At 39.2% G+C, this 14,276-nt stretch overlaps 1 protein-coding gene and 1 long non-coding RNA gene across 2 annotated transcripts in view; one reads left to right on the top strand and one right to left on the bottom strand.

Annotated features, from left to right (window-relative positions):
* Nucleotides 1-14,276, top strand: part of tmem14ca (transmembrane protein 14Ca) — a 240,646-nt gene that overhangs the window by 81,218 nt on the left and 145,152 nt on the right. The window lies entirely within an intron of this gene.
* LOC311284387 lies at nucleotides 743-8,390 on the bottom strand. The gene is made up of 6 exons (XR_014626207.1): nucleotides 8,273-8,390; nucleotides 2,409-4,023; nucleotides 2,136-2,200; nucleotides 1,989-2,050; nucleotides 1,808-1,905; nucleotides 743-1,460 (listed from the first exon to the last, which is right to left on the bottom strand). It is a non-coding gene; the product is annotated as an uncharacterized lncRNA (long non-coding RNA).

The raw sequence follows: 14,276 nt of genomic DNA, 5'->3' as shown, positions 1-14,276 counted from the left end.
CACATAAAAAAAAAGTTTTTGCATTTACAGTATATAAAAAAAAAAAAAAAAATGCATAATTAACATTATATTTAGTAGGCTATGGAGTTTTTGTCATATTTAGCTAAACTTTTTATTTTTCCTCAAACTTCATAAACACAGATGAGTCTGACAAATGCTGGGCTTTCCTAAAACCCTCTAGCTTAAACCAGTGTGTGTGTGTGTGTGTGTGTGTGTGTGTGTGTGTGTGTGTGTGTGTGTGTGTGTGTGTGTGTGTGTGTGTGTGTGTATTAGGTGCTCTTACAAAGACAATGCATGCAGCTATGTCTCCCTGAAGGATAGCCATGCACACACACACACACACACACACGCACACCCCTGAGGGAGAGAGGCTGTGCGTGTGACCTCAGGCTGCTGTGTGTTAGGTCTGTTTCACAGAGAAAAACTGCATTACACCCAACCTACACTGTTAGACATTTCAAGGGGGTTTTACAGTAACTTACTGTAATTAAGATTTACAGTACCATTATCGTATTTCAGTTTTACAGTAACTACATGGTACTGTAATTGTGTAATACAGTGCATTACTGTAAAAACCAAGCTAATCAGTACACTACTGTAATTATTTTTATTTGTACTAAATATAAATTAGATTTTATAATTTTGATATAGAATTATTTTTATTTTTATCCTACATAAGTACTACTGACACAAATTAATTAGACAAAATTATTACAAAATACAATTTTTTTTTTTTTTTTTTAACATTTCATATATATCACAAAATAAACAGTCTGTCAATGCTGGAAATGATGTGTTAAATCTTTACACATTAATGGGTGAGTTTAGGGACAACATTTTTTTGTGTTAATTTTAACTCATTCATTGTGTTAATGATTTTAACAAAGTAAATATGTCAGAAAGGTTAGCACAAAGATGTGTAAACGTGTTAAATTAACACATTATGTGCTGTCCTTCACTGCACACATTGTTAAAAAAACATACATAAAATCCTAAACAAAACGTTAGCATTTGACAAAATGAATGTAGTCATTGGTTGTTTATCTTATTATAACGAAATACATGACAAATGACAAAACACAGTTCTTTTCACAATACATGACACATAACCCCACCTTCTAAATATTTTCACTTATTTCCAAAAATGTGTTGGATTCATGTACACTGGTGGCCAAAATAAGTATTTAAGTGTCTTAATGTTTTTGAAAGAAGTCTCTTTGATGCTCAAGAAACATTTCTTATTATTATCAATGTCTGACTGTCTACTCCTCCATCTTTTCCACAGCATAGGAGTAAAAATCATCATCAAAATAATCTTTAAAAAGCCAACACGATGTTTGTGTCCACCTTTGCAAATAAATGAACTTCTCCAAAGATTGGTTCCTGTTCAGAACTTGACTGACAACATCAGAATGTTCCCTGGTCTGTATGCGTGTCCACAAACACAAATGTACTCAGTCCTTGAGAGAGAGAGAGAGAGAGAGAGAGAGAGAGAGAGAGAGAGAGAGAGAGAGAGAGAGAGAGAGAGAGAGAGAGAGAGAGAGAGAGAGAGAGAGAGAGAGAGAGAGAGAGAGAGAGAGAGAGAGAGAGAGAGAGAGAGAGAGAGAGAGAGAGAGAGAGAGAGAGAGAGAGAGAGAGAGAGAGAGAGAATTCCATATTACGGTCAAATCATTTTTAACCTTCTTTTTTTAACCTTTTTTTTCTTTACTTAAGAATATATATTTGTAAACAGCTTTTTGTCAATAGCATATTTAAACATTTCAGCTTAACTAAATTACATTTTGCCAGATTAAATTTTAAAACTTACATATCCTAAATTCTATCCAAAAAATGCTGAGATCCATAGAGAGAAAGACTGTAATCGATGATTTAGCCCATTTCAGCTTGTCTGCAGTGAAGAGGTCCCTGCTTGAGACACATACACAGTAAGACACATGCAAGAAATCACTGTGTGATGATCGTTCTCCTTCCTACAGTAGTTAACCCACCTGTGCGCTGATATTAGGACCTTCCTGGTCAGGTGGGACTGCAATGGTAGAGAGTCCTCTGACTAATAAAATATCAAAATAATGCAAAACTTTAGAATGCTAGATTTGGTATGAATGAATTAGTGAGAGTTTTACTGCAGTGCTTACCTGGATACATTTAATCTGATGAGAATGAACATAGAAAATGGTCCATCTTCTGATTGGTTAATTTGCTGTGTAATAAATGTAATGTTAGACATGATGCAAAGCTCACTTATTTGATATAAAGTTAGCCAATTTTATAGAGATTTTAATAAGATATTGTATGCTACCTAGTCTGCACCAGTGGCTCCAAAGCACTTATCACATAGTGCTAATCATTTCAGCAAACGTATGTCAAAATATATAAAAAATATGATTTCAAGTACAGCTTAGGCCTACCTCAGGAATCTTGCTAGAAGTCACTGGCGCGAATTGGCGCTTTGTTGCAGTTGCCTTAAAACACATACAAAAATTGCAGTACATATTCCATTCCATTAAAAAAAAACTATAATATGTTATAGTTTGCAAACTAATGCTAAAACTAGAAAGGTGGCTGCTAACCATAAAACTTGTTAGCTAACATACAATGTTATTTTCTCATCAGTGGGCCAACATTAGCTACAACAAAAACAGAATTTTACATTAGTTAATTTAATGTTAATGTAAACTAAGCGTTGCTTGTTGGCGTATTTTAACTCGACAATTCAATAATCTAACAAAGTCTGTAAAATGAAACGTTAGCACAGGTCACCGAGGTAAAGTTCGTTACCGCCATGTTGACGAGTATAACGTTAAACTGGGGTGCACAAACCTGTCAACACACAAAGAATGTTTTTTACCTTGCTTGCGCAAGGTTGTGCAAGCTTGCTTGCTCTCGCTCTGTGAAGTAAATTCCGTCTCTACCCCGCAGACACGAATGGCGCGATCCAACAAAAGACAGTCAGAACCCAGTGATATTACACTGGATGCTCCAGTGCGACACGACAAATCCCAGACACAGTGTATAGTGATGCCCCGTTCTATTTCTGACGTACGGTACTCAGAGTCAAAGCGCTCACGCTATTTCTGACAAGGGACAAACAGGTTTGCATTTTACATTAATGGTCCGGTCGCTTCAATTTGTTCAATATAGACAGTCTCTGGCTGTAATAGCGTTGTAGACACGCGGTGTAAGGCAAAAATTAAGAAATAAAAAGCACAATGGAATTGTGCCAGAGAGGCCGTTATGTCAAATATAGTAGTATACTGCAAATTAAAGAAAAAAAAATACAGTAAGTCTCTGTATGTGGTGTCACAGAAAATTCCCATGATCAATTCCTGGAATCACAATTATTTAAAGAGAAATAGCTGTATAATACTGGGTGATTAAAGTAAATAACTGTAGAAATTACAGAAAAGTCTAACAATGTATGTGTGCCACAACCACACACTCACGTCAAGTCAAGTCATCTTCATTTATATAGCGCTTTTAACAATGTAGATTGTCTCAAAGCAGCTTTACAGAGATAAGCGTATAATTTAAGGTAACAGAGATTGTTTCGGCTTTACAGCAGAGTTAAGTTATTTCCATCTAAAGTTAGTTTTAATTGATTTGGTTCCGTCGCAATGATCATTTGTTATTAAATTAGGGGCCGCTAAGACGACACCATTCTCTCTACACAGACTTTAAACGCGAACCTGTGAGAAACGCTGATGGCGGTCACATGCGCATTTAGAATGGGTTCTATAGTTATGTGCGTTAGAATATACGCAGGTTTGGAATTCCCTACAAGCCAAGCCTAAACAAAATACTTGTCTTTCCTTATAAATTTTGATAAGGAATTTTATTTTATTTGTTGCTTTGGGGTAGGACCGCAAGACGAATTTTCCCGACAACGCCTTATCTGTAGAGTGGTAGTGGGATCCTCCATAGGGAGAGACTAGTTGGCACTTCAGCACTGCGTTGTCATCGGTCCAGGTGAAGGTCCTTCGTCAGATCTGGATACGGCCCGGATCCGGCAGGCTGTGGGAAAACCTTGGGATAAACACAGACACTAAAATTAGCGTAGATGCCATTCTTCTCATGATGTAACGAGTACATCAGGATTTTTGGGAAGTGTTCCCGGTTCCGGCTGACCTAATCTATGCAGCATAACATTAAATTATAGAAGTCTATAATGTATTATGTGAAAGCTAGGTCAAAGAGATGTGTCTTTAATCTGGCTTTGAACTGACAGAGTGTGTCTGCTTCCCGGACAATGGTAGGAAGACTGTTCCAGAGTGGCACAAACAACACTGGCACAAACAACACCCACTGGTTTATTGCGTTATGTTATTATTACTCTGAGTTGTTGCATTCAGCTCTTCTGCCCTGACATGTTTGTCATGATGCAAATCTTTTCAATTTGTGGTTGCTGGGAGCTAAAGAAAGACTTAATCTGATTGGCTATGAGGTAACCTTCTATTCCCTCAGCCAACCAATCAGCTTCGGGTGAGGAAGTGACACCAGTAGCAGACTGCATATAAGTAGTCACTCATTTTATATCATCATGGTGCCTTCGGTGTGTTCATTCACAGTGCAACTGTGCTACGACACATAGTCCTCCCATTGTTTTTACCATTGTAATACTTGTTTGAACCATTGCCATGGTAGTGTGGTTTTAAAGTAAGAAAGAAAAACAGTTATTTAAACATTAAACATATTTATTTTAACAGTTTGGCAGACTAGAGTCCGACTTATGTCTGTGTATTCTAGAATAAAAAACAGACAGCACCTCCAAGAATCCATAGCAAAATATAATAACGTACTTTAATTTTTTTTTAAATGCAGGACTTTTTTTTTTTACTGTAAATTTCGGAAAATGCTGGGAATTTGTAAAACTCCTGTAATTTGTTACAATGTGGGTACAATGTAATATATATATATTTTTTTATTTACTGCAACTCTGCCTGATGTAAATGTGGTATTATTTTGCTCTAGTTTGAGGAGGTTTATCTTACAACTAAGTTACGTTTGTCCCCAGATGTAAACTGATTATAACAAAACCTCCCTATGGAGATCTAGAGACATCCCTATTGTAACTGTTGTGTTTCTGTTCAGCCTTGTTAGTCACATGTTTTTTGTTTTCTCGCCACTCATCCGTTGCCATATCTACCATCATTAGTTCATTATCATCACCTGTGTCTTGTCAATCATTTTCATCTGTGTCACCTGGTTTGTGTTCATCAGTGTCTGTATTTAGTTCCCTCTGTTCAGTCAGTCTTGGTCTGTTCTCGTCTATGTAACGTTGCAACCTGTGTGTGTATCCTGCCATTTTGTATTGCTTGAGTTATATTTGTAAGTAAACACTTTGTATTGGAGCCTTCTGCCTTCCTCGTCTTCTTCTGCCTGCACACACCCTGACAGAAGAACGGACCCATTTAAAATGAACGTGGAAGACTGGATATCTCAAAACGGTCGCTCGCGAAGATTATATGGAGGTTTACCTCAACCTTTATCAGGACGCGAGCTGGGATGAGGAATCTCTCAAACAACAGTTCTGGAGAGGGATGGACGATCTACTCGCCCAGATGCTGGGTCATCGAGAGCCCAGAGTCTCATCCTGCTGTAACCACCTGTCCAGAGCCTCCTGTTTCCGTCCCCATTCAAAGTCCTGAAGAAGTGGACTTGATTGACTTTTTTTCATTGCCCTCTTCACCGCTGGTCCCGTCCAGCCCAGAGCCCTCACCGCTGGTCCCGTCCAGCTCAGAGCCCTCACCGCTGGTCCCGTCCAGCCCAGAGCCCGCACTTCACGTCAGTCCTGCCGAGACCACACTTCACGTCATGCCCGCCGAGCCAGAGACGGTTCATGTCATGCCCGCCGAGCCCGCTCATCACGTCAGTCCTGCCGAGCCAGCACTTCAAGTCAGCCCTGCCGAGCCCGCACTTCACGTCATGCTCGCCGAGCCAGAGACGGTTCACGTCATGCCTGTCGATCCTGTCTCAGAATTCCCACCCAGCCTCCCTATCCCACCTCCTCCCATCTACCACTTCTCTACCCTTCCTCCACCACTGCCTGGCAACCCCTCTGCTCCTGTATCCATCTTTGAGGAGGTGGAGTCGCCAAGGGTCTGCCTGCCACCAACTCCTTCAGGGTCCTCCGGCTCCACCTGGGTCCTCGGTCGCTCCAGCTCCGCCGTGGCCCTCTGGATCCCCGCCTACGCCTCGATCACCGGAGCCGTCGGTGTCAGCATGTCCCTCCAGTCCCTCAACATCACCCTGTCTCGTCGACTCTATGGCTCCACCCTGGTCTCCTCTCCCACCTGCCACGCCCCCGTCAGTCGGCCCCCTGGAGTCGTCAGCCCTGCCTCCACATGGCTCCTCCCTCCGTCGGCTGATACGGTGGGCAAGGGTTTTTGATATTGTTATATATATATATATATATATATATATATATATATATATATATATATATATATATATATTTTTTTTTTTTATGCTAAATGTTTTCTATGAGGGTTATGTTTAGGGGTGGGGTTAGGGGATAGAATATACAGTTTGTCCAGTATAAAAATCATGTCTATGGGAAGTCCTCATGTAAACCTGTGTGTGTGTGTGTGTGTGTGTGTGGCTGCAGGCTGTAGGCTGTGCTTAAGCTGTGAGAGCTGAATGATTGAATGTTTAAAATGTGAATGAGGGTTGAACAGTGTGACATGGCTGCATGATGGAGCGGTCTGCCATTTACACGTCATACAGTGATGAATATGGCCTTCTCAAATAGTGTGTGTGTGTGTGTGTGTATGTGGTCCTGGTAAACCCTACGCTATGGGGACAAAATGTCACCACAAAGATGGCAATATCAAAAACCCTTGTCCTGGTGGGGAAATTTTTTTGCTCCCCATTTAAGAAAACAGCTTATACATTATATGTTGTGATATTTTTTGAAAATATAAAAATGCAGAACTTTTTCTGTGATGGGTAGGTTTGGAGGTAGGGTTAGGGTTTATAATCTACCATTTGTACAGTATGCCTATTCCCTTTCCATTATACCTATGAAAAGTCTCCATAAAACATGGAAACACAACGCGTGTGTGTCTGCATGCACACACACACGTGTGCTATTGTTAATGTTGTTGTTTACTGTTTCTGTATTTAATGCAGTCATGGTCACTGATGAAGGATCTTAGAGTTTTCAATAAAAACCTGCTTTAAGAAAGCAACCATACATTGGTGTTTTATTTTCTTTATTATTTTAAAGATTATTTTCTTTGTTTTTATATTTAAATTCATAATAATTTATAATCATTAATCATTTATATAGTTGATTTATCATTTATTCATGATATTGTTATTATTTGACTTACATCATTTATTTATTTTATCATGTAATCTTATTATTATTATTATTATTAATTTATGTATTATTAATTTTATTTAGGTATGAGATAAGAGAGTCTCCATTTCAAGGTTTTTAACGTCACAGGACGATGGTGTGAAGCGGTAATTTTCCATTGTTTTTTTTTTCCTTGGTATAATAACACTTGTTGGAATCGTACTGGTCAGACGAAGTCAGAGCATTGAGTAGTGTAACATCTAGATGAAGTCAGATTGAAACATACGCAACTAAGATTATTCAATAAACTCTACTCTTTTTAGTATCACTTCGTCTCCTGCTTCTGCTCTTCTCTGGCTTTCTCAGTCAAACTCTCAGACTGATAAAAGGCTGTTAATGGAGTCTTGAGGTAAAAGACAAGATGTTCTGTTGGCAGGTTTTGCTGGGTTGCACACCAGACAAAACGTATCTTTTGACAAGATTTGGCGTCCGGGGCTGGATTTGATATTTCTGATGTGGGGATTCCATCCGATCTAACTCTGACTTGATGCTGGTTCTCCCACAGGAAGTGCCGTCACACATCTGACGTTCTCTGTTGTGTTATGATTCAGTGTGTGTGTGTGTGTGTGTGTTTGTTTGTGTACAGTGACTCAAGGTGAAGGCAGAGCAGATGTGTCTCCTCATAAAGTTAAGCTTGACCCTGTTCTCTGTGCGTTAAGGTGCATTTACTGGAATAAATGGAATGCAGATCTGTAACTTCTAAGAGATATAAACACAGTTATACAGCACAGCCCTATTCACACACTGTTTCTGGAAAGAATCCAGATTGCTCTTCAAACGTAGAGTATTACATACATTTCAGATCCATTCTGATATCCTGTGGCGTATTGAAAGTGACACCGCAGGTCTATAGTAACTGAAAGCGCCATGAGAACGGATGTAACAAACTTCAGAGATGTTTAAAGATCATACCTGTGGCCAAGTCTTGTTATTCAACCCGCAGAGTGAATACATTTCAGCGCGCAGGAGCACAGGAAAGGGTGTGGAGAAGATTTGACTGCCTGTCAGCGCCTGTCAGGTGTGTGTGTGTGTGTGTGTGGTGGAATCCTGAAAGTTTTAATCAAACCGGGCATCTAAGGAATCTTCCCACAGTGTGTGTAACACCCCACAGACACGCCCAACACACACACACACATACACGTTTACTTAGCTCACTAAAAGAGGACATACCCTTAACTTCTATTGATTTTAAATCAACTTAATTACAATGACTACAGACTAACCCCTACCCCTAAGAGAAACTATATATATATATATATATATATATTAAAATTAGTTATTTAAATAATGGAACTTTTTTTTCTCACCAAGGACGTCTCCAAAGTAAGGTTTTGACAGATATCAAATTTTGTTCCCAAATTATAGCTAAGAAAACCCACACACATTTTCACTTTCTCTCTGATCTTAAACATCCCAATGTTTGGTTTCTAATTGCATTTCTGTTCTGTTTTTCTTTTGAGTGCTCCCTATTTTAATCTGTGCTGTCGACCTGTGGCTCTTGTCGAATGTGGCGTGATGTCAATCATTCTTGTGATCCATCATCATTACAGTATCAAAGCTCTTTGCTGCGGGGCTTGAACCTTAAACACTCCCCCCTCACCTCTCCTCTCACACAAAAAAAATGATTGAAAGCCATGTGAAATTCGACAAAATCAAGACGCAATAAAGGACATGTGAGTGTCCAAGTGCTCTTCCTCGTTGAGACAGCAGTGTTAGAGTGAACGCACTGTCCTGAGTAATCCAATCCGATGAGGCCAGTCCCTTAATCTCTGTCTAGGGAATCTGATTGCTCTAATGCATTTAGTGAAACTCAGGCAAGGTTTTATTTAATTGTGCGTGCTGGAACTGCGGAGGGGAGATGAGAAAAGTACACAATCTTTCATCATACAATCATCCAGTACTATTGCATTTACTGTTGTTTTGTTGTTTGTACACTTGGGTGTGTGTATCTCTGTGTGTTTGATCTATAGTGGATGCAGGATTCGTTGTTCATGTATTTTGACATGTATACACTCTCACATCACAAAAACTGCCATTTTCATTTCTTTTGACCAGTAAAAAATGACTTTAAAATGCTACAGTATATGCTATGACCTATGACACTAAAATAGAATAGTAAATATTAACTAAATAACATTAAATATATTGATGTGCATAACTACCAATGAAAATAACTAAAAGCTATTTACATGAAATGTTGACAAATGTCAAGGCAGGGTCATGCAGGGTGTTCTGGCAATCATTTTACATCATAAAAAAGTGTTTAACATCCACAAAAAAAGAATAATAATAACAATATTAAACATGATTTTACAATATATAATCTTGAAACAAAGAGCTACTTTTTACAATTCCCACAGTACTCAGTTTTTTTAAGCCTCTGTGAGTGACACATTAACCAACACATTCGATTAAAAATGTGTTTACCTGAGTGTGTCTGATTTAGTGGCTAGCCATGTTAGGAAGCTGTTCGTGTCGAGGGGGAAACGACTGCAGCCTCATGTGTTTAGGGGCGTTGAGTGACACATGAGGGGTTCATGGAGGGAATCTATGACACAGACCCCAGCTATGGCTTCAACATTAATACATAAAGAGCTGTGTTTGTGCATATGTGTCTACTACCTGCACACTATTTCAGTTGATTTCACACAACCACATATCTATGTGGTTAGCTTTTTTAATCAAATTTCAGTCACAAATAATATACATCCATTACTACAACTTAAAAATAGTGAAATCTATATGCATACTGAATCTATTCCTCCTACTAAAAAAAAAAAAATCAGGGTATTGAAAAGTTTATCAGTCCTTGCTCAGTTGATGATCATAGTGTGTTTTTGAAGCATACATGAGGGACTGTTTCATGTACTGTAAATTGATGATGTTATGAACTGTTTTGTGGCAGAACATATTTGTGCTGTTGTTTAAATTCTACAGGCATTGGCCTTGAATGTCCTAACAGTCTTTAGTGAATTCTCATCATCAGAGAACAGACTAAATGCTCCACTGCTGACCTCAGCTTTTAATGAAGCTTTATCGTGGTGATGAATTTCATGCCTGGTGCTTCATTGTTAAATATAAAAGGTTTGGTCAAACAACCTGATCAAAAAGAGTATGATTCATCTTACAAATATAGCACATAACAAAAGCACATCCACCTTTATCTGATGTCACCTTTATTCACTTCATTCCTGAAGTGAGATCCAAAAATAAAAGAAGTTACCATGAAACCACAAATCACAACAATCAAGATTGTGGTGAGTTTTGTTGTGTTAGCTATAGCTGACATTAGCTTGCTATCTACACTGTATAAAATGAAAATAACAAAATTGTTTTAGCACACATACACATTTTACAATATAAAGTCTTGATCTTCCTGTAATAACAAACCAAACATATTGATGTCTCATCTTGCAATCATGGGCGTACTTATTATTATTATTTTCTTTTTTTATTTTTTTTTTATTATTATTATTTTTTTGTCCAGTTGAATAGTCTCTAGAATAAAAATATCCCTCCCCCTTAATTAAGAATACCACCTGCCAACAACTAGCAATCATGTTAGGTTTATATGGCAAAGTCTGGCTATATTCCTCACATACTTCAGTGTCAACAGGAAATACATCACAGAAAAGAAATCTGCACTCATCAAGCCATTCCAGTAATCTTTAAGAAATAATTTCTGCTTTAAAGGGGTCATGACATGAGGCTTTTGCATATGACTGCCCCTAGAGCAAGACAATGACAAACAGTTATACAGTATTTTTATATAGCCATTATATAGCTCAGAAGCCATTATAACAACTTACACAATCTACTCTGGATACAGTATTCAGATACCCATTCAATTTTGATGCTCTCCGCATGCTTTAGTCTGCTGACTGCAAGACAAATGGAGGAGTAAAAGAACATTCACTTCTCTGGAGGATTCCAGCATCAGGAACAAAAGTAGATGGTTTATTTTTTAAAGTCCCCCGTAATCAATAATTTTATCCCTTAAAACTCATCTTTGATAATCAAAATTACATATTTAAACTTTTTTCCTGTAAAACTAATTTCTTCATGCCTTAAAATAGCTTGAATGTAACTCTACACCTTTGCTTCATTTAGAATACATGGACCATGAATATGCAAATTAGCCCCCGCCTCCACTAAATCATACCAGCTCGTACTACCTGATCCAATCGGTCAACTGTAGTAAACGCTCGATATGGCAAGTGGAAATATTGGTTTAATAAAGCAAGAGCATCCTCAGTTAATACTGTAATAACATCATGTTGCCAAACAGATTTGGTAAATGCTCCAGTTTGTATTTGTGTTTGTGCTCTGGAGAACGTCAAATGTTTCTATTTACTACGTGTTTTTGTAGCGGTGAGCATTGTAGCCAATCACATGTTTGTTGATCCCTTGAACGCAGTGACCAATCAGGGGTGTTTGTTTAAGTCTGAATCCACTCACTGCTCAAAATTCCTGCGTTTTTGTTCAGTGCTGAGTTCTGCTCACTCACAAATCCTCTCTCTAACTAACTCACTAGTTTAGAAACAATGTAAATAAGAGATGCATTGTGTAATGTGTACCACTTCATTGATTATAACAAAACTTTGTGAGATCACATAGTGAGATAAGTGACAGCTTTTTAGTAATTATAAAGTGCTCTTTGCACGCTTTCTTGGCTATATATAATCCATTCAGAATTTTTATAAAATTTGACACACAATGGCAATTGATATGATTAGCCTTTGGATGGACTATGTTATCAAACAGCAAATAATGTGTTGCTAATGTTACACAAACCATCTGTCACTCTTGTCGTGGTAGTTAGTAAAATCATGACGCAAAATATCAAACAATGAACACAAAGAGAATACACAGGAGTATGCATGGAGAATTAACACGCTAACTACTCACATGAAAGATGAGAACCAACAATGAACTGAATGAAACAGGGAATATAAATACACAGGGAAACTTTATGATAGACAGCTGAATGTAATCAGTAACCAAGGAGACTAACTAGGATGCAATCAAGACTAAACAACTGAAGCACAGGAAACAAACACACATGAGCAAAATACAACTAAAAACATAATCCTGACAAGGGTTAAGAGGAGGGTGAGGAGGAGGGAAGGAGGATCCCGGTGAAGCTGGATGGGTGGAGGGCTGTGGCGCAGCTGGAGGCCCGGAAGTCTGCAGCGCAACCAGGGTGATGAGAGACCAAGGTGAAGTCAGAGGGACGAGGTGGTGGTGAATGCGCTCCTCAACTGGCTCATTTGGGAACTGGAAGGATCTCACCGAACATGACTCCTCAGCTGGATCTGGCAATCGGCTCCAGCCTCAGGACAAGTGTGATGACCTGCTCTGGCTCAGGGATGGATTCTGTGGCCGGCTCTAACTCCAGGCAGTGAGTGGGATCTCTATTTGTTTCTGGGACACTCCGGGCTGGGACAAAGCGTTTTCTATGGAGCAGGCAGAGAGATGGCTGCTGGAGGTGTTGATAGTCTTGTGGAGTTGGAGTTAATTGTGTCGTTGTCCTCAATGACTACGTTTACATGCAGCCAATATCCGGGTCACTATTTGGGTTTCTGAAACATTCGGAATAACCCGTTTACATGCGTGAGCAGAGAGAGTTACTCCTGTATACATGGAATTTGTAATCAGTTGGGAATATCCCGATGTAAACGGCGACGCACGGTTAGCGTCAGGACGTACGGACCATCTTAAGACGCAATATGCGTCATTTCCAATTCTTCTTCCTGTATCCAAAGACAACAACAACAGCAGCAGCACCCGGATAATGAATAGTTCGGGGCAGATAGCGATCGCCTTTGTTTGCGCTTTCCTTCTCGCTCCAAAAGTGTGTTGCTGTGCTGCGTCTCGCCATGTTAACCTCTACTTCTTGTTTACTTCCGGTATACTGCACGCGGGTTTCTGTATGCGCCGTCTCTACTCAAAAGACCAAGATTCCTTGCGAATAGAACATGCGCAGAACACAAATCAATGTTCCTTTTGATGGGGATATGCCGATACGCGTTTACATGACCAAATATTCGGGTTAGAAAAGGGGTACCCCAGGGGTAATATCCGGGTTTTTAAAAACCGGGATATGAGCATATCCGGGTTTTTGCCGGTGTTTACATGGCCGTGCGCGACCGGGTTATTGCTAATATCCTGGTTTTGAACGGGTTATTGGCTGCATGTAAACGTAGTCTATGACTCCCACAGTGAGGGAGGATCCGTACACCCACAAGGCGTAATCAGTGGACTTGAATGGATGGTGGTCCTCCTCCAACAGCAGCATCTGGCCGAGGATATCGTATTTTACAAATTTTGCAAATCCTAAAAGATTCCTATGACCCTAGGCTAAAATCTGATGACTTTGATCGTAAGTTTGACATGTTCACCAACAGCCGATTAATGACCGTTGCGATAAAATTTTACATCCAACAAAATTCTGACAGTGTCTCATTTGGTAGTGTCTCAGTGTCAGATTTCACTCACAGTCCTGCAGTGTGACTTCACCTACGACAACCATCAAATTTTCTTCGTTTTTCAAGTCGAGCCATGACCAAAATTAATGTTAGAGATTTCTTTTTAGCCACCATTTTCATTTCCGCGTGTAGCGCAGCTCACATCACTGAATGTGTCATTGATTGATGATGTAAAACTCCTGACAAGTTTTCTTTTGTTTTTAAAACGTCTTGACTGTCGTACAGTCTGACATTATTGACAACTGAGATCTTACAGTGTGACATGGCTTACAGCAAGGATCACGTTCATACAGTCTGACAAACAACAATCGGACCAATTGAATTCTTAATTACTACATTATCAACTTCTCGCGTGAAATGTCATCAAAAGTGGGAAAAGTTGGTCAAAATGTACACTTTACACACAAACTGAGCACCAACCTCAAATT

Source organism: Rutilus rutilus, assembly GCF_951802725.1.
Source record: "Rutilus rutilus genome assembly, chromosome: 24".
Lineage (NCBI taxonomy): Eukaryota > Metazoa > Chordata > Actinopteri > Cypriniformes > Leuciscidae > Rutilus > Rutilus rutilus.
Note: the sequence above shows the minus strand (reverse complement) of the source record. Positions and strands in the feature narration are given on the sequence as shown.